We start from the raw sequence: 26,524 nt of genomic DNA on the forward strand, positions 1-26,524 counted from the left end.
ATTCCTTGTTTTTTGTCTTTCTGTGGCATCACTAGGGTCACTGGGGTCAGACAGATCAGCCTGTCTCCGCCATTACACCGTCTTGCGTGGACTGGTTTCCATGGTCCTGTCGCTCCAGCCCTCGGCTCCCTGGTCTCCCTGCGTGCACATGTTGTGCTGCTGTGCTTTCCACGCGATCTGGCAAATAGTCTACTGCTTTCTTTCCACATAACAATGTCACTCGGAGAACGTGAAATATGGTTCTGACGACCACATCACATTTCTTTTGTTTTCTTTTCTCAGGCTTACAGCTGTTTCCAGGTAAGGACCGGGTGTACAGCCCAGCAGTCACACAAATATTTGCAGTGTCGGTGACATGCAGCTAGAGAGAGACCCAGCATCAGAAGCGTCTCAATTTAGCTTCCAGTCTTATCTTGCTCTGTGATTCAAGGCTGAAGCCTAATCTTTGTTCTGTGATCATCATCTCTAAGGTCACATGTCTACAAACGACTATCCGCATCAGCAATGATTAACTCAAGTTCCATTCTATCCTTCTAATTATATGTGGATGGATGTGGGGAACGAAAAGATACATTGACTTCAAGTTAGTCAATGGAGTTATCTTTATTCTCCCTAAAAATACTCTAGTGTTTAATACTTTTTTTTCAATTCTTGTAAAATGCAAGGGGACTATATGCAGTGTAACCGCGAAATTGATTTCCATTGCGTCACCTGCCTTCCTCCTTACTCCGCCACGTTTTCAAACACAGCATCAAAGCTTTTATCGAGCCAATAAAACTTCTTACACTAAACACTAGGAAAAGACGAAAACAAACACAAGGGAAAATCGACTACATCGACGAGTGACCCTGGAGGAACACTTGCATCAATTCTGCATTATTGTCGCTTTTCCCACCACCTCGACATTTTCATTTGAACCGGTCATTTCAAACGGCAAACTTATTTAATTTGAAAAGCGTCTTGGGCGCTAGAGTTATCCCCCCTTTTCTCCTGTGGGCATGCGCGAATGTTCCAGCGGAACTACATCACCAATGCTTAATCAAATCTGATTTCCTGAAACACGCGTTAGACCCAATATTGGAAAGGGGGGCACTGGTGATAAACCCTCCTAGTCACGTGACAGTCCACCGGCCATGATTCCCACCGACGTACCTGTGCAACAAGTGGTAGCTGTTCAGTGCCAGATAAACAAACTACCGCATTGTCTATATTACTGAACTATTTGTTGTTTGTAAAGTCTGGTTTTTATACATTTGTTTTGTTTTGTTTTTTATTTGTTTTGTTTTTTGCTTTCGTTTTTCATGTTTGTTTGGTTTTGGTATTGTGTTGTGTTTATTGTTTGTTTGTTTGTTTGTTTGTTTGTTTGTTTATTGTTTGTTTGTTTTTTTGGTTGTTTTTTTTGTTGTTGTTGTTGTTGTTGTTGTTTTGTTTTTTGGTTTTTTTGGCTTTTGTTTTTCATGTTTATTTGGTTTTGTTTTGTGTTTATTGTTTGTTGTTTTTTTTTTCTTTTGGTGTGGGGGGGGGGGTGTTTTGTTTTCTGTCTTTTAACTTTTTGTTGCCTTTCTTGTTACACAAACGTAACCTCAGCCAAAGACTTTTTTTCTTTTTGCCCCCGTTTTTCAATGAACGGGGAGGGATGAGCAGATTCCAGACGGGACAAAGACCAAACTCTAAACAGGAAGAAACTTGAACGCTTGATTTTCTGAATGCCAGCACAGTCAATGGACTGCAAGCATGTAAGGTGGGAGAAGAAGCCCCTCCGTTGGCAGCCTGCCTATCGATCACTCAACAGACGGATGCCACTCACTGCGCAGATACATTAGTGGGCATCACATGGCCGGCACACCGTCAGGTGACCAGTAGGTCAGGGCTTATCATCTCCCCCCTAATACTGGGGCCAATGCTTGTTTCAGGAAATCAGATTTAATTAAGCATTAAGTCTGGAAAATAAGTCGGTTCACTCATCGATCACAGTTGGTCAGGCTGACAAGACAGTAAAGTGTTTAGACGGCAACGTGCGGCTCTTGGTTAGCTGAAGGCCTTCCAAAGACATACTGAAAGGAAACAAAAGCAGCCGCGGTTTGATTGGTAGCACATATTCACTTGCACTTTGAACCCACGTTAATAAACTAACGAATAGAACCTACTGCTCCGTCTTGCTGGGATTTTCCTCCCAACAGACCAGCTCCGCTGCACATCACTATCAGAAGCAATTAGCATGAGGATGATAGCGGACCGGGTTTTTGTACCGAGGGTATTTCTTTCATTCCGTTTCTGCATATTACACAAGTCCAGCTTCTCGACACTCGACAGAACTCGAATCTTCCAAACCGCGTTTGTTCCTCCCTCCTCCCCACACTTCCCCACACTTCCCCACTCACACTTTCCCTTCTGTGCCGCCTCCAGTAGCGACAACCTGAGAAGAAAATGTCTTCTGCGCACAGACTCTCGCCTGGTGACGGGCGGCACGGGGGCGCTCTGTGATTTCGCCTTTCTCCGCCACGGAAGCGTGCAACACCGCATGCTACTTGCTACTCAGCGGGTAATCTTGCATGAAGATTACATTCGAGGAAAAACGCGGCTTCTCGCCACCTTGGTCATCATGTCTCAATCACGTTTTCATCAAGCAGCCAAGACGATTGGTGCCTTCGCCGCTTACTGCTCAACGGTCGCGAGACGGAGCGAGTTAATGGGAGAAGCTGGGGGAAAGTCAGGAGGGGTGGGGTAGGGGTAGGAGGTGGTGGTGGTAACTACGTAATGCACAAAGCGGGTGGCTAACGACAATCTCGACTTCCCCATCCCCAAGCATCTCACGGTGCCAGATTTCGCTGAGATAAGCTTTCATATAACTATTCCGCGTATATGTTTAGCATGAAGAAAATCTAGACGCCTAGAACTAAACAATACAGAAAGATGCTTTTCACAAATGTTGAGGTCATCAAAAAAACTCGAATAATTTAAAAGGGTGTATACCTAAGGATACCCAAACAGACACCCAAATACAGACTCCTTCTGCCTTAGCTTTATGACGAAAAGTGAGAAAATACGACTGAAAGGATGAACAATGACGGAAGGAAAGAAAGGACATAAAATTAATTATTTCCTCTGGCAAATAACATGCCAAAGTAATCTATATTAAGGTCTCTGCCGTGCTTTGAAGCCACAAAAAGAGCTTGCTGTATTCCGCTGCCACCTTCTCCTGGTTTTGTCTCCGGACAAAACTTCAGACAAAATCGATGGCGGAATGACACGAGATTGGCCGAGAAGTCATAGAGATCAGATTGATGCATGTAAAACCAAAAGACTTACGTGACAGCATGTCAGAGTATGACCTAACCGACCATAACTCCTGGTCAGCCTTTCAGGTCCGGACTGGGGGGGCTGACAGGCTGAGGAGGAGATTGGCTGGCCCTACATCAGCGGTGCCATGGATCTCTCCCTCTCAAACCGCGGGTCTGGTTAGAACTTTGTGTCATTCAGATACCACCGCAGTCTTAAAATGCTCATAAGGCCAAGAGCTTTTAAAGAAAGAAGCCCGGTAAGAGAAATTTCCCGAAACCTATCTGCAAAGAAACAAAAACAAAGACCCTAGGTCGAGATGTAAACCTGGGGAAAACCGTGGAACATATTTTAAAACACCTTAATATATCTTTTATTTTTACAGCCAGCACTCCAATGTATATATGTATGCATGTAAGTATACAAGCAATTTTCACAATTTTATTGTAGTAGTTATCGCCAGGATTAGCATTAAAACTGAACACCACAGCTACAATTAGAATGACGAATATGAACAAAGAAGCCTGAGATGAATGGTGAGAAGATAAAAGATGATGAAAAGAAATTGTTCACACTACAAAGTGACAGAACGAACCTGAAACAAAACATGTTTATCATGAACTGTCTGCTAAACGCGGTTTTTTTGTTGTTGTTTTTTTTTAATATTTGATCTGCTTGTCTGCCTGTCTTCCTTTCTTCCCTGTTCACTCAGTCTCTCTCACCACAACACAAAGTGCTTTTTTCCCTTGTTAATAAGAAGAGATAAAGGATGCGAAGTGACGGGGGAGGGTACCGTACATTAAAAAAAAAAAAAACTAGTCTAATTTTAATCTCACAAGTTTTCTTAGCCAGCACTATGCTGCACAAAAACAAATCCTTTATTGAATCCGGGGCTGGAACCCGAGTTAGAAGAAAAATACTGTGTCTGGGGGAGCTTCTTCAAGTCACTGAGTTATCCAGAGAGGAAATGTCAAGGGGTATAAAGTGCTTACAGAGTAATCTCGGCGGGGGCTTCATGCGATTTAAAAGATTGTGTGCCTAAATCAACTTCTTGTCTCATCTGCCTTTCTATTCTTAGACCCACAGGGAAGAAGGTAGGCACCAGAAAAAAAGCTTAATTGCAGGGTTTTCCGCTCTAGAATATGACCAACAGCTAAATTCAATCCAATGCGGCTTTGCAATGACAGACGCAGGTGTAGTGAGTGTATAACCAGTACCCATCAGGCTAATAATGGTCCGCATATTGAGATTAAAAATTTGTGCCAGAACTTCTTGTAATGACAGTAGAGTTGTATGAAGTCTGGAACTTACCAACTGATGTACCTCTGTACATAATGCTCTCACTCTCTCTCTCTCACACATTGACTCACTTGACAGATGCTCTCCCCTTTAGGACTCTCCTTGTACGGGTGGTCTTAAAGGTGAAGAGGGAACACAGACAAAAGGGTGAGAGCGAGAATCACGAGCGTGTTTGACGAAGCCAGTGAAATGTATTCACGCAGCACACACGCCTGTGTTCCCTGGCTGTAACGGGTTCTGTCTCGGGCGCCTGATTATGTAATTCAATAACTTCCACCGCTACAATCAGACTGCCCAGACGTGCGGCCTCTCGAGAAGTATTTCCCGTATAAGTAATGCAATATCCTGCATCACTAGGTCGGCCCGGAAAATTCTCGAATCGAATGAACTACTCCAGCAATAATGCACTCCTGGGCACGTCCGTCCGCTCCACCACGGGCTGGCGAGAGTGGCGGGGGCAAGAGACACGGAGATCAATGCCTTTGACCCCCTCTGGCAAAAGTCTACACCGATGTCTGCTGCTTGCTATTATAATCAAATGAGGACGACTTGAGGGCTTTCGGGCGGTGTTGGCTAACAAGTGCCTGCACTCGCTACCTTTAAGTGCCGGAGCTCAGCCAGTGCTGTATCGATACCACAGGACCTTTCCGAGTACAACACAGGGGCTAGCACCCTTTTTGCTTATGAAAATGAGTTATCTAGTTTCGAGCGAAACGGATCAGAAGTATTAGAAACGAGGCAGAGATTGATAGCTAGGTACAAAAGAATAGAGACAGATGAGAGAGAAAAACAGGTTTGGGAAAATGATTTTCCTCTTATGCAGATATACAACCCGTTGAAAGATATTCGAAACCCCGGAGTCAGTTTTGCGTGCATGCACACGGGTACGGGGTCGTGCATTAGAGCAATTTATCCCTACGTGTATTGGAAAGGGAATATGCCAAATACTGATTGATCTGCCAACCTGGTAATCTTGTCAAGCGCTCAGCTGACGTCAGTAACGGGCAGGCCGATGGGTGCTCTACCTCCTTTCCTACGTTCCGCTCTTCCTCCGCGCATCATCCTTTAAGTCATCACATTACCGTGACACACACGGTCAAACATGGCGTGTCGCATCGAATAAAGCAATCCTGGGGATCAGCCATCAGTCAACACAATTAGTTCTCAGATTGCTCGGCTTGATTTCTACCTAAGCTCTTGTTCTACAAGGGTAATACTAAAAGCATATCACAGACCATTAAACTCACATCATACCATGGGGAAAACAATTTTATGTGTGTGTGTGCGCGCGCGCACGTGCAGAGAGAATAAGTCTCTTTTTAACTACAGTCAAAATGACTGTGTTGATGACAAAGGAAACCGCAGTGTTGCTTTTTTCATCTGTTTATTGATGACATGAAGAATAAATGAAGTTTGAAGATGTGAGAATAAATGAAGACGTGTGAATCGAACAACCCGAGATATTCTGCTTTGATACAATGTAGAATAATTGATACGTTAAGTTTTGAAAAGCGTGTAAATTCGGTTCATTAACGAGGGAGAAAGAAAAAAAAATCAACGCTGCTTTGGCAGAGTCTACTCCCCTTGAAAGTAAGGGTAGGTTTAGAATTACCTCCCTTCCGCCCATCCTCTTTATTTTTGTAGCGAAGCAGCGCAAGTATATGAAGCATACAGAGTGGAACTTTCTTCCTGAAGAACCTCGCGACTTTGAACGATTATGAAAAGCCCTTGTGATGAACAGGCACGAGATGCCTGCGAGTGCGGGAAAGTGTGTCACGCATGTGTTTGAAATCAACGGTGTGTTCCAAAACAAGGCCGCTCCATCCATCAGTTCCAGCACTGGAGCAGGTTTGTCGAGAAATCTTTTTCTCTTAAATCTGCGTGATATAGAATTAAAGCACTACAGCAGCAGTTTACTGTCCAATCGTTCCACAAAAAGCACGTGTATGCAAGAATGAGTCTCGGGCGCGAAGAGATTTGGGGTTGAGGGCACCAGCCTGTGGACGAAGAGGTGGAGCGACATGGTCACGTGGGTTTGTGAGTGGCTAAGCACGTTGAGCCACAGCGTCCATTCAAAGGACGGTGCGCGTGCCGGCTTGCTTCACCAGTTCCTGGATGAGCGATTTTGTTTAGGGGATTTTCTTGTGCAGTTTGAATAAACATTAGGAATGAAGAAGCAAATGCGTGCATCTTCTGCGTGGATTCCCCAAACCAGAAATTATCTCACTCAACCTCTACAACCTCCTCACTCACTCACCCATACCGTTCGCATCTAACTCATTCCTCACCAGCATTAAGGTACTCCTCTCAGGCAGACAGAGAGATGGAGAGAAAGAGTGAGAAAGAGATAAACAGAAGCATTCTTGACATTCCGGGAAAGGACTTAATTCTAGCATGCACATGTCAAACACAGTGACCTAGTCTATAAAGCAAAAAAAAGGTACTCGCAACTTTCAGCACTGCCGATAAATTCGCAGGTAACATCCTAAAACAAAAATCAACAACATTCCAATTACCAAGTCCAGGTAAATGGAGAAAGTCTAAAACTGTTTCTCTCTGTGGGGTCAGTGTGCGCCTGTCGTTCCTCTTACACTCGTGAGGAAGCAAAAGCACTGTTTACCTTCGTTCTCGCAAACATCCTCCTTTTGCGAGATCTGCTCGCCTCCAGCACCCGCGCAGTCGGAGGAATATTGCGATATTTTACGCGCAATCTCTGCGGGAGGATTCTTCTTCCATATATTTAACCTTCGGACTCGGCAACACTTCAAAGCATTACAGCCTCGTACGACATCTATTTATTATAATTATGGACCATCTACACGGGCTGGGCACGCGCTCCAAATAAAAAGAACTACAGGCCAAGGGAGAAAACACGCAGCCCTCTGCACGGTAACGGTGGCAAAAGGGACGCAAACACGGACTTTGATATCCACAGGAACACCTTCTTCTTCCTCGCTAGTAAATAAACACAAGGTCTCTGGCAGGATGAATCGGGGCATCCAACAGATGGATGATATGATGCCAAAGAAGTGAAGCTATGACATTACTGCTGCTGGTGGTGGTGGTGGTGTGTGTGTAGGGGGGAAGGGTTGACGGCCACGGTAAATGCAAGTCTCCCAAGAGCCGTCTCGCATCATCCACACGTTTCCTTCTGGCGGTTCGGCCTTTGCACCTCCCCACCCTAACCCCCCATGGACAAGGTTTGTGATCTACCAGAGGTGTCCCGCGAGGTAGCTCACTGGTGTAGGTTGTCTCCTTGCTAGTCTGCCCCCCTTCCATTCTTTAATTTGCCAGTCAGCGGTTCGCCATTCGAACACAGACTCCTAGGAACAGGAAGTCATGAGAGAACAGGGAAAATAACCAAGCGAAAGCAAAGACAAGTGAAGGCTCTAGAGAGACCCATCTTTGACATGTGCATGTGATATGAACACCGATATCAACAGCTCGATGCCAACAGGCATCAGACCAGGCTATCGGGTAACCCGTTTTCAATAATTGGTGAACCAAGCAACGGTCCACAAGAAGCTGCGATCGGGACTGGACCAGGCCTCCGGGAAGTGAAGACAAAGGCCGGTAAAGCTAGATGCGTGCCCTGCCGCACCATAGTGACCTCACGGATGTTACTTTCCTGATTGCCCTTCCTCTCCCACAGGGATTTCACTGGCCTGCTTCTCTACTGACGTGAAGTGAACCGCAACTTCGTTCTTGTAGGTTAGTGTAGGCAGTGAGCTTAGCTCAAACAATTGCAGCTTCGGTGCCTCTTTGTCCCAAGCTTGAAGAACTCGGTGGGAAGTGGCTGACGCCTGTAGAAGTGGTGCGTGTCACGGCGTCAGCCTCGGACTGCGAGACGTTCTCGGCAACTCCTCCACACAGAAGTCACGGGCACGTGGAGATCGTCTGACTATCGCGGCAGGGAATGCAGGGCAAGCACCTCGGGCGTGTTTGGATGCCCGCGTTCTTCCTCTCGGCCTCCCAGAGCAGGGTGCTGCAAGGGGCTGGCAGTGTCAGCAGAGCCGTGCAATCTGGTGCCCGCCGAGAGCGACACGAGTGATGGTGACGATAGCCCACCCAGCCCGCGGCTTGCCAGATCACTGCCTGAGACAAAGAGGCCGCCTTATCTTCCTTTCCTTTCCGAGCTCCTCGAAACAACTAGTCTTTCTGGGCTGCAGTTGTTGGGGTTGGGGTGGAGGAGGGGAAAGTGCAGTGCTTATTGCCGCCATCCCTCTCACTCAACAGCACGTGCATGTCTTGGCAGTTTGAAACTCGTGTTTACAAAAATCAAGCACATAAAGGCGTACGCCCAAGCACACACGCCAACAATAATTGGTGTGTGCAGCATAATGTAGAGGGACAAGAATTGTTAGGAGAAACGATGAAAGTCAAGTCGAAAGGCCAAGTGGCGGATGGCTACATGATGAAGCGAAAAACACACAACACCTTGGTATCATCTTCATTGTATTATCACTATTTGTCGCTCCGAATGACCCCTGGAGGGGTGTCCCTATTAGATTGTAAGAACGAGCTCTTTATCTCATGTATTACAGGTGGTTGTGAAGGGCTCTAAAGACTAATTTTCTATGAGCACTGCTGTCACAAACTCTAATCCTGCATTTATGTCTGAAACGTTTAGATCGGCTAGAAAGCAATGAAGGAATGTTGGGGAACAGGTGGGAAAGGGACGGCGATAAGAAAAACGTGAACAGACTGAATGCCCGTGTTTACTGTTGAAGAAAATAGTGTTTATTCGTACACAATACAAGATACACGCGTAAATACTTTTCATCATTAACTGTAGATGACATTATGAGGTGTACATGATATGTTTGGAGATGTTTGAATAAACGTGAAAAATGAGTTTCTACCTTGCGAAAAGACAGTCTATGGAATACGCACAAACCAACGCAAGACAACGAGTTCTCAAGTTATAATAAACACGAGCAGCAGCGAGTACTTACCGATCACCTAAATTACTCTAAGAATGTGGTTGCTCACAGTTTTGAGCACCGAGAGCAGATGGTACAGGAAAGTTTATGTGACCTTATCTCGCAGGGTATCGGTCACCCCTCGCTCGCTCTCTCTCGGGTCATCCATCTACCTTAAACAAACAATTTGCCGAAACCTCACAGTGCATCATCATGTCGGAACAGCACCATACAGACTCCTGGCATTTTTTCCCCCTCGAAGACCACAGTCTCGAAGACTGGCGGTGTTCCTGTACACATAGATGCCATTCGCACAGGATTTACAGTGCGAGGGTTGGCTGTAAACATAACGCATTTACAGACGCGTCGCTGACAGGCGCGTGCACGGCGCAGCGCTGCACAGCACGCATCACACGGTGTTGTCTGTGACGAGGCTCCAGTCGCCAAGATGAAGTGGTTTCATCGACAAAATGGCCGTGATGGTCTCATCAGAAATATCCAAAAGCCGGAAGGTCAGACCCTGCGCTTATCCGTCAAGACAGATCAAGACCTTGTCCAAGCTCATCGACGGCAGGGAAACAGGGAGACGGGGGGAGCAAAGAAAATGCTGGGAGAGGGGAAGCCCATAAGTTGTGCTGCCTGCTTCAGTTCCAGGACAACCCAAGTCAACATGAAATTAAACTTAGCCTTGTTGGCAGGTTCACAGAAAACCACTTCCATTTGCTTATTACTTAATATTAATACTATAATATTGCATCGATTATTTTTAATTATTATTATTATTTAAAGGCGTTGATACTTTCTTTTTCTGGGAAGTACATGTTTTCAATTCGTAACGAAAATAGTCTAGTTTAGTAAGTTGTACTAAACTGAGAGAAAAACGAGCGACCAATGAAACTATCGGTACGATGATACCCTGACGACAAAGGAAAGTTGCAGGACGAGGACTGACAATTTTCCAAGACGAGCTTGGAGATGAGAGAGGAGTGATGGCAGGAGGTGGGCGAGAACATACAGAAGATGTGGACCCTGTGGGTGGAGACGACAGAGTGCAGTGAAACGTATCCGGGGCCGCTGCCTCAGTGCAGACAATTCTCACCGCGGGCAGTGGCAAGGAGAACCGACGCTCCACATCAAGAACAAACAATCCCATCACGGCATACCTCCGGCACCAGCACCGGCGAGGTGGAAGACTTGCAGGATTTCAGATACAGCACGACTTGTTCTTACTAAAGCGCGGGCGGGGCGCGTGTTATTTTACTTCGGCACCTGTGTCCATGTGGGCGATCTCTCCGTCAGAAAGGTCTGGGCAGGGTGAGAAGCAAAGGACGGGAGGAGGAGGAGAGAGGAGGAAGAATCCTCTCCTCACTGTCTTGTTTTACAGACCCGGTGCTGAGTGAGCTGCGCTCAGCCGCTTCTAACAGCCGACCATTAGAGACCGAAAATATTTGGACTTTGGCAGGACAACTCACCCAGTTTTCACAAAAACCTGCTCGCTGTTTTCGATCGACCGTTAGGACTTCCTGAAAACCTGTTTCCCAGCCAAGTGGTTTTTACGATTCTGACACGGCGCTGCAGCCGCTGACAAAGCAAAGTATACATTTTCCCAACGGGGATCCACTGCTCAGATTACGCCAGTGACACTGTGTGTTCAGTCCTTCTTCTGCCTTTGACTGATTGCATCCAATATTCTCTGCTTTGTGTGGTCAGAGATATATGGTGTCCAGTGTAGGTCGGCGGTGGTCCCTAGAGCTTGAAACTGTTTCATTGTACTTTGTGTGGTGCAGACAGCTAACGGCGAGACTTTCTGTACAAGCCATGCAGCAGACACAACCTCGTACTGCAGTTCTGGACAATTCAGATGAGAAATGTAACATTCCTTACTAGTACGACAATCATTTCAATACATCTTGTGTCTGAGACATTGTCTGACAAACTCACTGGCAACGTCTCCATCGATGTTTACTGATTCCTGCCACTTTATTTTTTAAACTGTTTTAAAAACAAATTACCAGAGAACGGATGCCTTGTCTCCGCTAAGCAGGACAGCAGTATAATGTTACTGAAGACAAAGAATGTGGGATTCCTTCCTGCTTTCAGTATCTTCCGTAAAAACATTTGTTCGTCCTGTTTTCGATATCTCTTTGAATCCCAACGACCTTTACCCTCATATCGTACTTTAATAAATAGCAACGGAAACTAAATGACTCGCGATCGATGCCTAAAATCATCTGAAAATAAAAGTCGGTGGAAACAGTATGACAGATGATGGGACCTTAATGAGAAATTAATTGACAAGTTAAGTGAACAGAGGGAACTAATCAGGAATGGGAGTGAAAGGAGTGAGAGAGTAACACTGAGCAAGTTGCCTAATGATTCCCGCTGGGTTTCTAAGCCAGGCACGTGACCAGGGTTTTTTTCCTACCTTTTTTTTCTTATGAGTAATCATAACTAAAGGAAAGTTGCTCAGCAACAATCCATCACCGTGCAGCAAGTGTCTGCATGTTGATTTGAAAAAGAATGAACGAGCAGCGCTCAACATTCAGTGTTGGCCGTGCTTCTGGGGACGAGGCAACGAGGCACGCATACGCGCGCGCACACACACTTATATTCCCACAAAGCCTGCTCAAAACAATCATTTACTCCATCCTTAAAACAGAAAAATAATAAAGTAATTTTTTTAAAGTCACGATGGGGCTCTATAGCTCTCTTGAGATTGCATTCATTTTCTACAACAACCGGCCTTCACAAATATAAATGCCAATTATGTTCCCTCCGTTCCATCCTCGGTGATCGTTTTTTTCAATAAAATCACAAAGTGTCAAGCTTCGGTGGACTTCGTTGTCACATTTTAAACTATGTTGTTGTTCACTAAGAAAACCTTTACCATTCAAGATAATGGGCGATGCGATGCAATACTATATATGTTAGCTGCTTCGTACAGGCATGCTGCTTTAATATGCCTCCAGCTCTTGATTCATTCATTGTGGTGTTTCAGAGGCTTCGTTAGTTTTTTGTAAGACAGAATGTGTAAGAGGCTGTTGAGGCCAGAAAGTACACTGTAGACTAATCTGATCATTCCGTTGGTTGACCAATACTCCAGGTATGCCATCTCTGAATATTATTTCACATACCTGAGCCATTAAAACCTCGACCCACCCCAGCTTCTTTCTAAATCGTTTATTTTTATTCTGTCCTCGAACCATGGCTGTGGTCATCCTCATTACCATCTTGTTCCTTCGTTTTGTGTTCTTTTCAATACTGTTTGTGGCATTCAAACAACACAAGACAACTGCCAATGTATGTATCATAAAAACAGTAACTGAAAGTAGACCAAATCTCGATGCTAAAGAATAACAAACAAAAACTATCAAAGCTAGATCATCGACAGACAATGCTTTTAAAAGTTTTCTATCCACGGATGTCATACCTTAATCCTATATTTACACATGTAAAATTTACTTACGATTCTATCCGACCAAACTATCTTTAAAAGGCAAATAAACAATGAAAGGAGCCGCTCAAAGTGTAGCCCCCATTTTGTTAAGACAAAGCCACAAAGAGATTGGTGTCCTTTGTTGTCGCAAATGTCTACAACAATCACTCACACTACTTTTCTCTCTCACTTTCAGCTTCAACGTACACCCAGCGGTCGGCGTGGCCGCGGACAGTGCTAGCGGAGCATCTGTGAGTACACTGTCTGCCTCGTGAGTGCCAGAGTGAGACCCTCCGGCTCCCGCGCCGCATCCCCAGCACTGCGCGTGAGTTTGGCGAGCCTGGCTCCAGAGGGTGGGCGCCGCCACAAAAGAGGGAAGGGTGCCTCCCACACCTTTGGCTTATGTATCTGCTATCAATATGGTGTACGAGGTGGGTACTCCCAGCTGCCAGCAGCACCGCTGTATGAGGCCCTCCTGCTCCACGCCGTCCTTCACCAAGACGTGGGCAGTGCTGTAGTGCTGGTGTCAAGTGCGGCCGTGCCAGCGGCACGTGTCTAACGATTACATTCTTCTCCTCGCTCTCTCCACCACTTTTCTCCTCCTCCTCCTCCACGCTTCTCTCCCCTCCCCCTTCTTGTTGATCCACACAATAGGACGTCACTGGCACTCGCTGGAATTCGAAGTCAACGGCGTTCCAAAATCGCCATGACAACAGAGGCGACACCTGGTGACGGCTGTCTGGGAAGCATCACGCTTGTTGATTAATTGAGTGCAGCAGTACACGTCCACAGTGTATCTACAGAACGCAGCAGCAGCATTGTTTTACTGCTGTGTGCGCGTGCGTGCGTGATTGCCAGCGGACTGGCGCAACCGTGTTCCCCGTTGTAAAAAAACGACTTCTGGCTTTGGTGGATAATTGAATTTTCAATGCATCTGTGACCATCTACTTGTGCTGTGACCGAAATTCTTCGTGATTTGACTGGTAAGTAAATACTTTTTATGAACACTCACTGCTTCTTTTTGAGCATCGCACCACGCAACCCACTAGAGCTCGTTTCATAATGTAACTTAGTGTCCAGCCCTTACTTACCTTATCAACTAAAGCCTAGTTTCATCACATGCTTACCAGTCTCCGCAGTCACTATTTAAATACACAAATATACAGACAGGCAGGAAAGAACATTTTGTGCCAAAAAGTTTTGAAAACGCATGCAAAAAAAGTTGTTTTCTAGCCCCACCCTTCTCCTCCCGGTGTGCGCGCATGCTGTATGTGTACAAAAAAAAATGTTGTGCGTGCTGAGGCGATGTTTTTCAAATGATGTACCCAAAGCAAAACAGTTGTGCAGCTTGATGCCGAGCTCTACCTCTGGTAGCAAACCTCTGCTGTAGCTGGCCTCCCCACCATCCATCGATTCGGCAGCTAATTAGCCCAAGGTTGTTGTTAACAGGCCGATGATCATATTTTGCTGGGCCAGTCTGATTAAAAGGCAACATAAAGAACAAAAATGATGTTCAATCTTAAGGGCCCGGACAACACATCACCATATTTCAGTTTCTTGTGGAAGGGTATCACAATTGAAACGCCACTCGTCATATTTTTTGTCCGTTAGACTGCCACCAGCGGTGCCTGATATCATCTCGCCTTTCTTACACAAGCTTACGCCAAGAGCAATAAAGTAGCCAGCTCTCGCGATGGTTTGATGTGATGTAGCTAGAAGTGACCTTTCAATCTATTTTCATCCAAATAAAGAAAGTTTGGTATTGACAGCTTGCACAGTTAGGAGCGTCCTCTTCTTAAATGAGATTAGCAATATGATTTAAATAACTGACTGAGGCTGTCGATTAGGAAAGTTTGTAGGGCTGATGATGAACTAGACACCAAGTAATCTTATCACTGATCGCCTTATAAGCCGAGATAACAAGAAAGAAGAATTTATGTCTATGTTGTGATATTCCTAGATGTATCTTATTGTTTAACACAAGTTTACGGACAATGTGATGTAATGTGAACAGCGGTGGCAGATAAGTCACAGATAAGATGATGGACATAATATCATGTAAGATGTTGACCAGCACCTTTGGATGCCACAGGTAGCACAAAAAACGTCTGATGGATGTCAACAATAAAAAGGATGATATCATTTTGGTATCTTTAATTAAAGGTTTATAATGGCGGGTGACTGATTTTTACAGGCACGAAACTATTTCCTCCGTTCTCTCTACCTCTCTCACTCACCCACACAAACCATACAAACTTAGTTACCAAAAACCACCACCACCACCACCACCACCACCACACCACCACCACCACCACCACCACCACAATCCCCATTCATTCTCCACCTTGGCACATCATGAAGTGATGATCACCTACCTCCCCACATCCCAACCACGCGAGCTACGCACGACCTGCAGTTTCGGTGATTGTAGAAATAAAATCAATGATTATGCCACCTAAGACGTTAATAACATCGTAGGCATCGCCTTTCCTATCACAGGGCCATCACTACAATAGAAGATCGGCTGTTAATCAGCCGCCTAACGCAATTACCGTCTCCGCTTCCGCGAGAAGTAGGCCCAAAATTAGCGCAATGTATTCATGCTTCCCTCACTTCCGATTCAAGACCATTGTCTGGCCGCGCACGCACACAACTAGCCGGTGCGGCCACCTCCAAGGACTGGGTCCAGGACCATCTGTTATTGCATCTGAAAACAAGTAATCACCTCCCAATACGAGAGGCAGCTCCAAACGCCGCTGAAAAACTGCACAATCCTCCTGACATCGCTAACCCTCTAATCACTCCTTTCATTGCCCGAGGACTGCGAGTAACCCTTTCGCTGAGTGGTCTGGGTGAGGGTGGAGAGTCCCGTGAGGTGGATGCTTTAAGGCAATTTGATAAGCAGTTTAGCTGTGCTAGACTTAAGCATCCATCCAGCGCAGCTGTGTCCTCGCACCTTCCTCCCCATCCTCCCGACGAACTGTTACCATCATCTCTGTGTGACCAGTCCAAGCTGCGTTACGACAGTTCGTCAAGTCGGCAAAACTCGCGTACTCGTACTCGTACTCGTAAAGGACTGACTATACTTTATCATATCGCCGTTAGACGGCGCTGACGTAATCACTTCACGCGCACAATGGCGCTCTTCATGCGGCAGGAGGAGGAGCCCTCCTTCATCCTCTCGGTGGTCAAAGGGTTAGGGTAGGAGCTATCTGTCACTGGCGTGTCCGCGATAACTGAATTCAGAAAAGCTTGTGTAATGTTGTTTATAAAGACCACGAATGGAGACGATCTTTGCTGCTTTTCAGAAGAAAGATGTTCTGAAGTGTCAAAACCTGTCAGCGCATTAACAGACAGATATGCCTGGCGAGGTTTTATTAGAGGTTATAATAAAGATCTTCTTTGCTTGGAGTCTAGTTCAAGTGCCAGGGTGTCTGTCACCCCTGAGGATCGCTGGATTATATTTTTAGAAACCATGCAAGCGCATGGTATCAGGCATCTCAAGTGCTGCCATCATCTAGTTCCGTGGTCAGAACCGCACGCCTGCACATTCAGGTTAGAAAAATGAAGGCAATGCTGTTTATACCTAGAATTCTAAAACTGTAGACATGTGTACATTACTGCATGGCCTGCACACTCTTCTTCGCACACTCCCTTATCTTTCTGTTTCTTAACAACACTCAGCACCTGTCAACGCCCGGGACTAGCGAATGTCCACGATGCTGCCCACCTTCGGCAGGTGAAGCCATTGTCAGGACAGGTGTTTTTCGTTTAGAACAAGTGAAGCCCGCAGAACCTTTAAATACTGTATTTGCTTTTCAGCCTAAGAAAGTTTGCACGCGCGTGAGTATGTCTGGAGTGTGACTGAGTGAGATGGCAAGCGACTGAGGTAAATATAATGCCCCCTAGATATTAAGCAACAGTTAGAAAGGTGACTGGTTCCCTGTGCCTGGGGCATGTGCAAGATTGAGTGTATATATATATACGTCTCCTGTTACCAAGTTACACGTTGCTTTAGAAACTGGGTACTCGTATCTGAAATACTGGCAAGATCAGATTTTAGTCATAGGCCTGGGCGTGTTCTCCTTTTGGTGACCTTAGTCTGAAGAGATGCGCACTAACCTCTTGCTGGAGACAGACTCCCAAAATGAGACAGGCTCTACAATGTCAAGCAAACAAAAAAAGATGGAAAGACTCCCTTTAAGGTTTTTTTAGGAAAAAAAAAACAGAAGAGCGAGGCATGATAAGAAGCTTTCTGTTTAGCTTCTATGACATACAGCCAAAAACCGTGAAACATTTTTTTTTACAAAATAATATTTAACGGAGACTTAGCTGCTACAAAAACATCGAACATCTAATAAAAATGAAAAACGTCGACTTGGCAGTCGTCAACAGCAATGGACGGTAAAGAGAAGCATTTTTTTTAAATGCCTGACAAATTCTTAACATCCATTAACGTCGTTCGTGGACTTAAAAGAACACCTTGAAGGTTTCTCTGACAACTACTGCAACAGTCAGAATAAGTATAATGTGTTTTACTGTAAATAAACTGTAAATAGTAAATAGTCCTCAATGCCATTATTTTTATTTCGTGCTTACTTCTACAACGGATGCATCGTCTTTTAGTTTGTCCTTTTCTGATGTGCAATGAGGATGCAGTACTTCAGCTTCTGTCAAAGCTGGCTATGGCTGAGTGGGTGCACCGAGTGCCTGTCAACGTCAGATGTGTTTATGGATCTTTTATTGTTGTCTTTGTTAACCGTGCTAACTCAACATCTATGATTATACCAGCTTTAGGGTTAGGGTTTGGGTTAAGGTTTTGGCGTAGGTTTTTATTTTGGACATGAATGACTGCGCAGACTAAGACGATGGAGGCCAAGGTTTGTTAAGCTGATAACCCACGTTCGGCTGCCCGCGCATGCGCAAAACAGGTCAGTCGCCCAATTCCTTGCTAAAGAAAAAGATGTGTAACTATCATTGCCGCAATCGTCAGGAATATATATATATCGGCCATACCTGTAGCCATATCACACAGACACCTTCCTGTCGTTTCCCTTAGCTTGTTATCGGTAACAGACCACCCGTATCGAGACTAAACTGGCGTTTCTACCCGATCTGGCCGGCACACAACAGTATCAAGACAAGCATATAGGAATTACCTGGTGCAGCCCTCCAGAAGGAATTTGTCGAGATGCAAGAGAGTAGATAATTTAAATGCCAGGAGTTTTTGCTATTTTAGGCTAGATGACTTCGTCATAAGAAACGAATTTATCAAATTTAATACTCACATCTATCATACATAAGAGTAGGCATGCGGATGCTGAAAAACCCCAAAACTGATAAATGCTCTCTCATCTCCCTTCCCCCGCACAAGCCGTTCAGTTCTACAGCTGCGTGCACCAACCACCAGACTACACAGCCTCCAAAAACAGACTTAGAAACTATTTACCTTTACAACGAGCTCAGAGTTTACGAACATGTTTGCTGACGGCAGTTGACAATGCACAGTGTGAGTGAATTCACTGACATGAAAGTGCTCACTACATCACGACCACTTGCTGTATACCGCATGTAAATACTACATTTCCCTTTCTACCATTTCTTTGGCGAGTAAAGCCATAAAACTCTTGTTCCCTGACAACTTCGGGCTGCGGGCTTCCAGCAAAGCTTCCACCCGTGAATTTTTGCTGTGGAGCTGCAAGACCGTTGCCCGCCTGCAGCTGCCAGCAGAGACGCAGGCGCAGCTTGATGCAAGGTCTGCAGCACAGGCATATATACCTGTCACACAATCTGTCAACACAGCCTCAAAACAAATCGCTTTTTTTTCTTCTAAGATACTCTAGCACAACGAACTAAAAGCACCGCATAAAAAATGTGGAGGAGCCGATCTCAAGTCAAACATTTATTTCAAAGTGTAGCACTGTCCACGTGGCAGCTGGCCAGAAATACAAACACCATTCACAGTTGCATGGAAGCACCCAGTAGATTTTCCTGAGAGATTCACACACACAGAATAAGACCAGCACGCTCAATGCTACCTTTACAAAGAACAGAAAGTTCAGTAAACCATCTTATCAAATCTATGCACACATCCACGAGACGCACGCGCACAAAATGTATATAAATATATATACGAAAGGACAAATTTGCCCAACACCTACACCCTCGCCATTCCGTCCTCCACAGGCACGCACATACGCATGCACACACACTTTCTCTCTCTCAAACACACACACGCACACCTTCTAATATACTTTCTCTCTCTCTGTCTTCCACACACATACATGTTGCCTCAAGAGAAGAAGAAAAAAGCCATCTGATAAAGCGGGTAGAGTACTGCAGGTCTTTACACGCTCTGTTTGACGGGAAGTAAATTCCGCAAAGGTAAACTGTCTTTGTTTTGCCGCCTTCACGTGATGCGCTGATGTCGGCAGTGCGCGTGCTGGTGTGACCCCCACAGAGGCGGGTACCTGGCAGCCCTCGTGCCCTCCCACGGGAGGGTGGCTGTCTACAGCACAACCTGCAGGCCAGGCAGGCCACTCCGTGTGTCTGCAACATGCTGCTGTCTCCTGGCGCTCCTCGCAACCCTCGCTTCTTGCCTTCACTCATGAAGTTTCTCCTTACACACTGCAGGACCGGTGTGAAATGTGTTTATTTGCGTGCCGTATCTGTATACTTTCGGGGGTTTTAAGCTGTCACATCAGGACACTTCCCTTAAATAAAATCGTCTTTTGGCCGCACGCTGCGCTTTTTCACTCCGTTTGCCAAGATTCCGGTCGCAGTCGACGGCATACACATCCATGCATCGGGCTTTATCTTGTGAAGAACATTTGTTTTCCCGTGACATGCAAATTTTTACACAGAGAGTGACTATCTCTCACCAGCCCGTCCTCTACACCTTAAAATAGACCACAACTCCCTGCATCCTTCGGCAAGACCCTGCAAGTCCCGGCATGCACTGCTGCAGACAAAGGTGTTCACTTGCAGACAGCTATTTGTCACTGCGATAAACCTGGACACCTTCATTTGTCCCTCCGGCATCTGCATTGTCTCGTTAAAAACAACTTCGCTGCTTACCTGCAAAAACAACAACCGCCAGCACGCATTAACATCTCGGAGAGAAAGGTGAGGTGAGGGCACAGGAAGTGCCTTGTGTTCTGTGCGCTATCATACATTTAATGATGAGTAGCAAGCTCTTCTTTTTATCACAAGGAGGGCTGCCTGCTTGGATCTTCCTCTCTTTTGATGTGACTGTGTGAGATTTATTTTCCTGTTTGGAAACAGGCGGGCCTATAATGCCCTACCTCGCATACCTCATGAAAGGAGATGGGAGATGGCCAGGAATGACACAGAGCAGCGGACGAGTCCGATAACCGTGTGCTAAATTTTCGATGTGGAGGGAAAGCTGCAGCTACCTGCGAGACAGGACGGGTAGGGGGGGGGGCGTGAAAGACCAGGTGCATGATCTCAAAGGCCCCGTCGACAAAAGGGGAGACGGTTCCGATACAGCTCAACCCCGCGATGCTTCCAAGCGCCACGTAACCACATATGGCCGACTTCTTATTGGCCAGCCCTCCCTTACTACAAAACAACCAACAAAAAAAACTTGTTCTATTCCTGGAACAAACCTATCAGGCTTTTCACAACAAAAGAGAAAAGACGGCATTATAATGGTCACCTGGAGGCAGAGCAGGCTGAACAAGACTCACCCTTCACGAGGTGCTCGTGGCATGCCCAGTTCCTCCCTTCTCTCTGGAAATAAAAACAGAGATCAAGAACGATGTGAAAACAAATCTGCACACGGTTTTCGCACGGGTGCGGGCGTGTTGCAAAAACTTGATGCCCTTAATCAACACAAACTCCCGGCAAAGAAGTACAAACAGATTTATACTGTGGAAATGGAGAAGTCATTCACGTGAAGGCCATCCCTAAGCTTTTTTCAAACGATCTGATTAAAAAGCCGATGTCGGTCTAAATGACATTTTGGTTTTCTGACAAGCCCCTCCCCCTGTAGTTTTCTCCCCCTTCCCCCTCCCTTCCCATCACTGTCACTCACAGGTGGGTAATGTAGGTTCGGCTTTTGATGGGTAATTGTAGAGACCGCAGCGGCACCTCAATCGGCGGTGTTAGTGTGCTTCACCTGTCAGTGTCTAGTGTTCCCTTCCACTCTTGTCAAAGAGGTCTTCTTGCTTCAACATCCCTTTCATCTGTCATCTTATGTACAAATACATCGTTTCACTTACAAATACTGCGATTTCTCTGGTTGTTTACTAAAGTTAGCTGGAGACCACACATTTTTTTCCATCTCTGTCTTTCCCCTCCCTACCCTTAGTAACTCAATTATTCCAATTGTAAAGTTATAAATATGCATTTTTTTCATTTCTCGGTTTTAAAAGTTTTAAGAACGAAAAAAAAGAGTAAATATGCATGAGCTTAACCGTTTTCTCTCTCGTTTTCTCTTTGTGTGTGTCTAAAAAAGCAAACATCTGAAGGAGGAAATTGATATGTAAAGTGCAGTACATTCATCACACACACTATACGAGCCTTCACTTCACTCTGTCTTCACTACACTGGCTTCTGATAACATTATTGTAAGACAAAGAACGGGGATACGACCAGGACCTTGTCTGATTTTTCGTTTGACTTGTTTGCCTCGACTCTTCTGAGTATCACCTTCCACGAACCTGATTCCCTTTTCTAAAGTTTTTCAGTCCAGAGATAATCTTGTGATCTAGGCTCCCTTTGCAAAACTCCTCCATTTCAAATACTAGTAAAAGAAGTGCCAAGTGCCTGCAGTTCCAGCGCCGAGGTGACTTATCTCCACCAGCGTCAAACAGCCACATCCGCCGATGACGCGGCGATAAGAGGCTGGCAGAGTGCCGGCCCTGGGAAACCCATGAGCACCTCTAGACGAGGTGCTAATCTCCTTCCCCGCTAATCCTACACTCTCTTAGAAAAACTCAGGTGTGAAAGCAGGAGCAGCTGAGAAGGAGGTTTTCATGGACTTCTCGCGCCGCAGACAGAAAACAGGAAACAGGGTATGAACAGATTTATCTGAGCACCCAGAAAGAAGTCCGATTCAGAAAAAAGTTGTGGTGTGCAGAACGCACATGGGTTTACAGGAAGGCAGCTTCTTCCGCTTTGTCTGCACTGGCACCACTGGCAGAGCAAAAAGACATGCAGACAGCATTGTAGCCAATTACTCTTTGCAGAAGGACTTTTTTTAACCCACAGGGACAAGCTTCCAATGATATTACCTAGCTTGGAAGTACGCGTTTGAGCAACTGCTGTCCACTGCAATTTTGTTTCGTGTCAACAGTTCGCACCGTTCCGACAAAAGTCAAAAATATTAGAGCTTCCTTTCTACGCTTCAATTCCGCATAAATGCTTCACGAAGGGGACAGGAAACAGGTCATTAAACACACGTCGGAAATTTCCAGTCAAGTAATTGAGTTAACCGGCGCGTCATGTTCCCACAATGAGCTCCTTACAACTTTTAAGCTACATTTCTTTGCACAGGGAGAGTGAGAAAACGCAAGGCAACCTTCTGCGCACGCAAACACTAAAAGCATCTCCACCAATCACAATCTCCACATTTTCAACCGAGTCTCGACACCTTCTCGACGTTTCCAGCTTCACGGTGGCGCTCTATGTCAGCTCACCAACTGCTCACTACCCAACGCTGGATACACTTTTTCTTACCGAGTAGGATACGGGTATCTGGGAACAGTCCCAGCTCCATGGTGGCTATGGAAGGAGTACGACTGTATCCGAAACAGTACACCTCTCAAATCATTATCATCTTAATTACTGCGCGTCCATACGTGAGTGTGTGTGTGTGAGCGTTCGTGCGTGAGTGTAGTGGGGAGGGAACGTGCGGACACTGTCACACTGAGCTGTAGGTCTTTGCCATTGTTGCCGTCCACCACTCACTGTGCCACTACTACACTCCATTCTGCCGACTGCATCCCAGAAACGCAACAGGGGCAGGTAAACCTCTGAAGCAAGGCGTTGCGAGTTCATCCAACCTCATCACCAACGACTTCAGCTTCTTCCCTTGCCGGTCACGGCTTTCCACTCGCAACACTAGTACGCGCTCCAATCACGTGACTTGAGTAGTCTGGCTCTACAGGACTACGCAGCAACTGCCAGTGTGCCCGGAAGACGGCACAGACGCTATAAAGAGTTGCAGTCCCTTAAACAGGAAATGATACATAATAGGAAACACAAGTGCGTATCAGCGCACACTCAAACAAAAGGCATATGGCAGGAGATGCTACAGAATAGCGAGATGAAGTGGAGACTGGGTGGAGGGAGGAAGAGAGGAAAAAGGGATTTTGGCGAGGGAGGGGACAAGGGTGTGCGCGAAAACTACACTGAGTAAACGTAAGCTCGCTCTCTGAGATCTCCACCTACCCTGTTTTTCACCACCTCGGGTGGGAGCGGAATGTGAATCTCCGTGGCCCCACGCGCCGTATCCTTGACCTTCCCACCCTCTCCTACATACCCCCCCCCACACACACACACACACACAAATGGCAAACAGCAAGGTATCTTCAAGCGAAAGACAAAGAACGGTAAACTTTCTACAATTTTTATTTCTCAATCGTACCAACCTTCCTTCTAGCCTGCGCACTACCACCCTCGCATCCTGTGATGCGCTGAGCCACACCTCCGTTGCGCTCAATCGTACTAAGCTTCATTTGTGCTGACAGACCAGGCGGCTGCCCTTTCAAGTCCCCTACTACACTCCAGCCCTGCAATGCGTTGCCAGCGGTGATGAATTGTAACCCATGCAGAAGTTATGGCTTGCAGCAGAAATTGATCGAATGAGCACGAGCCATGGGATCTAGGCCTTTTTTTTTTTTTTCAAGATGCGCTCCAAAATTAGGCCACTTCTCGGTGTGGAGCCACACGGTATAATCAGATGAAAAGTGGCGGTGCCGAGCAAAGGAGGGTAGGAAAGGAAATTAGTCACATGGTCTATCTCCTTATGTTGTGAAGCTTGCACTTCATCTTTCGGAATGGAAGTTGCGCTCTTCTTAGAGAACTATAAACGGGAATGTGTGACCACTGCTGGATTCTGAACAAGGGGCAGATGTGTTGAAGATCTTTCATTCCACACTTTTCACTGTGAGGCACGAAACTGCATTAGATCGGTAGTAATGGTCAGCATTTCCAAGAAGGAATTCATGCCTTTTTTTACAGCCATCAACCACTCATCCAAACCAACCCAACCAACCAAACAAAAACACATACGACCTCAGAATGGGCAATTACCATCGTAAGGAAGCCGAATTTCTCAAACCTACAGACACCTTCTGTCAGGTCCGAGGCCCGATTGGCAGAAGCGCTACAGAAGGTAAACTGTTGACAAGGCCGTGAAGGTGGACTAGTTCAGAGACTAGAGAAGTCGTGCTTCTCCACAGGTATCCCTTAGGGCAGAGTAACATTCTCGCCACATTCGTCCCTCTTTGGGCAGATTTTATCTGTGGCCCTCAACCTTGGTCGACATCCTAGAAAGTGCACCAGTCTTTTTCTTCCACGAGGCACCTGGCCTAACAAATTAGGGCGCAGCCCACCCGCCTACCTCGGTGTTATCCACTGGTACCAAACGATGTCTGCGTACCTGCAGTCTTGTTTACGAACTCTTGTATACCTCTCGCATGCTCCAATTTTTTTTCTATTTTTCTCGTTCCTTTGTGCTTCCTCTCACCTCATCCCCCACCTCCCTCTGTCAAATGCCATTCCTCCTCTCCTCACCTCCCCACGGTCGCCAAGGCAAGGGGGGGAAACTTGTAGTATGAGCGGCCTCTTTCACTGCGGCAGAATAGGCGATAAATTGGCGGGCCCGCTAACTGCATCCAGCGAAGATGTATGTTTTCGTTTTCGCAAAACCTGCATATGACTCCCCCCTCCTCCGCTGGTCCTTTCGTTTTTTACACCGTGCCTTCAGCGTTCCTTGCCATTGGGCGCCATCTTGGATTCCTCACACGTGCAGCGAACGAGCAAGTGCGCACATGATTCACGAGGGCAAGAAAAAAAACAGGAGAAAAGTATACGCTAATTTGATCAAAACTTGAACTCATCTTGTCTCGGAAGAAATTTTTTGTTCACTTTTTTATTTGTGCTTGTCTTTTAAATGCGGAAGAAACTTCATTTGGATCTGCGGGGCAAAAAATACACGGTTTTTTTTTTTTCGGTCGGAACTGACTTCCTCTCCAGCATGCACGCATACACACACATGCATGCACGCACACATCCACACAAATAGAATATTTTAAGACCTTCTGGGGTAAAATAGCGCAGCATTACCGTACGATCGAATTTTATTTATTCAAATTTATTTATTTAGCGCTATTCAGCTGTAGCTTGGACTATTTTTTTCCCTAAGTATGCTAGGAATGATTGACAAAACAAAGATAAAATGTTTCAGTCCTATGGATAGGTGAACCAAACAATATTTGATCAGCACGGTCTACAGAGGTTTGACACCTTAACGCTTGTTGAAAGAATATTTTTATTCTAAGTACAAACAATTGTTCCCTGCTGAAATAAAGTTATGATTATTCTTTCTTTTAGAGTTTAGATAAAACTTCCTTCACTAATTTCTCTTCATGTTTGCAAGCTCAATAATATTTTCATAATGCCCGTTGACTTCACGCGGTGAGCAAAATCAACGCCAGCCCTTAAAAAAATCCATCCGTGACAGAACGACCATCACAGTTTTTCAGTGGACGCGGTTGCTCTGGTCCTAAAGACTGCGGCCTGCCCCATGTTTTCTTATTCGTATGCCTGGGACGTCGCAATCCCGAGATTAATTTTGCGGCCTTTCTTTAGTCTCCAGTGGTAAAAAAAAAAAGCAGAAAGGCTGAGCCCTGATCTGAACAACATTTTTAGGCCTCTCCTGCCAAAGATAATGATGGCGCAGGAATCGAAAGATCAAATGAAGTCCAGAGATAGTTATCTGGCAACAGGGCGGAAGCCAAAGCTCCTCTGTGCTTTCCATAAAGACGAAGCATGGAAATACGCGAAGGTGTTTTGTGAAGCAACAGGCAGACAAGCGACCGGAGGCAAAGGCCACGGGGGTGTTGGTGCTGTGGAGGAAGTACAAGATGGCTGCAATACTGCGCGGTGTGTTGTGTCAGAAAATCGCTGTCTCCATGAAGATGTCGGCATAGACAAAGCTGGAATTAGTTCCTCAAGCAACATCAAAGCGCACAAGCCGGGGTCAAGCCCGGTAATCTCCGAACGTGCCGGCCAGTCACGTGTGCACACATGCTCCCCACCTGTTCTGACAAGTGCAATGAAGGGAAAAACCATGGGAACAAAATGAGAAGCCATTTATGAATGTCCGGCACACTTTCTTATTACCCAGGTCTGACGATGTGGATCGTGCGAACGCACAACTGAGCGAACGGTTTCATGCAGCAAACGTTTCCATGGAAACAGACCAACGCCTGGAAACAGACCAGACTCTTCCCCCACCCCACCTTTTTCCTTTCCATCCCCCTTTCTGCTATCTCTAATTCTCCGTTCTCTCATTCCCTTTCCACGTTCGTCGTCTTTTTCATTCTTTCCGTCTTTT

The 26,524-nt window shown here is 45.9% G+C and overlaps 2 protein-coding genes across 2 annotated transcripts in view; one reads left to right on the forward strand and one right to left on the reverse strand.

Moving 5' to 3' along the window:
- Positions 1–26,524, reverse strand: part of LOC112574968 (short-chain dehydrogenase/reductase family 42E member 1-like) — a 115,826-nt gene that overhangs the window by 64,514 nt on the left and 24,788 nt on the right.
- LOC112560926 (netrin receptor UNC5B-like) overlaps positions 13,139–26,524 on the forward strand; it is a 311,035-nt gene continuing 297,649 nt past the window's right edge. The window contains exon 1 of the mRNA XM_025233048.1: positions 13,139–13,919. The gene's annotated coding sequence lies outside the window, so the exon portion shown is untranslated. The remainder of the gene's footprint in view (positions 13,920–26,524) is intronic.

This window comes from Pomacea canaliculata, linkage group LG1 (genome assembly GCF_003073045.1).
Source record: "Pomacea canaliculata isolate SZHN2017 linkage group LG1, ASM307304v1, whole genome shotgun sequence".
Lineage (NCBI taxonomy): Eukaryota > Metazoa > Mollusca > Gastropoda > Architaenioglossa > Ampullariidae > Pomacea > Pomacea canaliculata.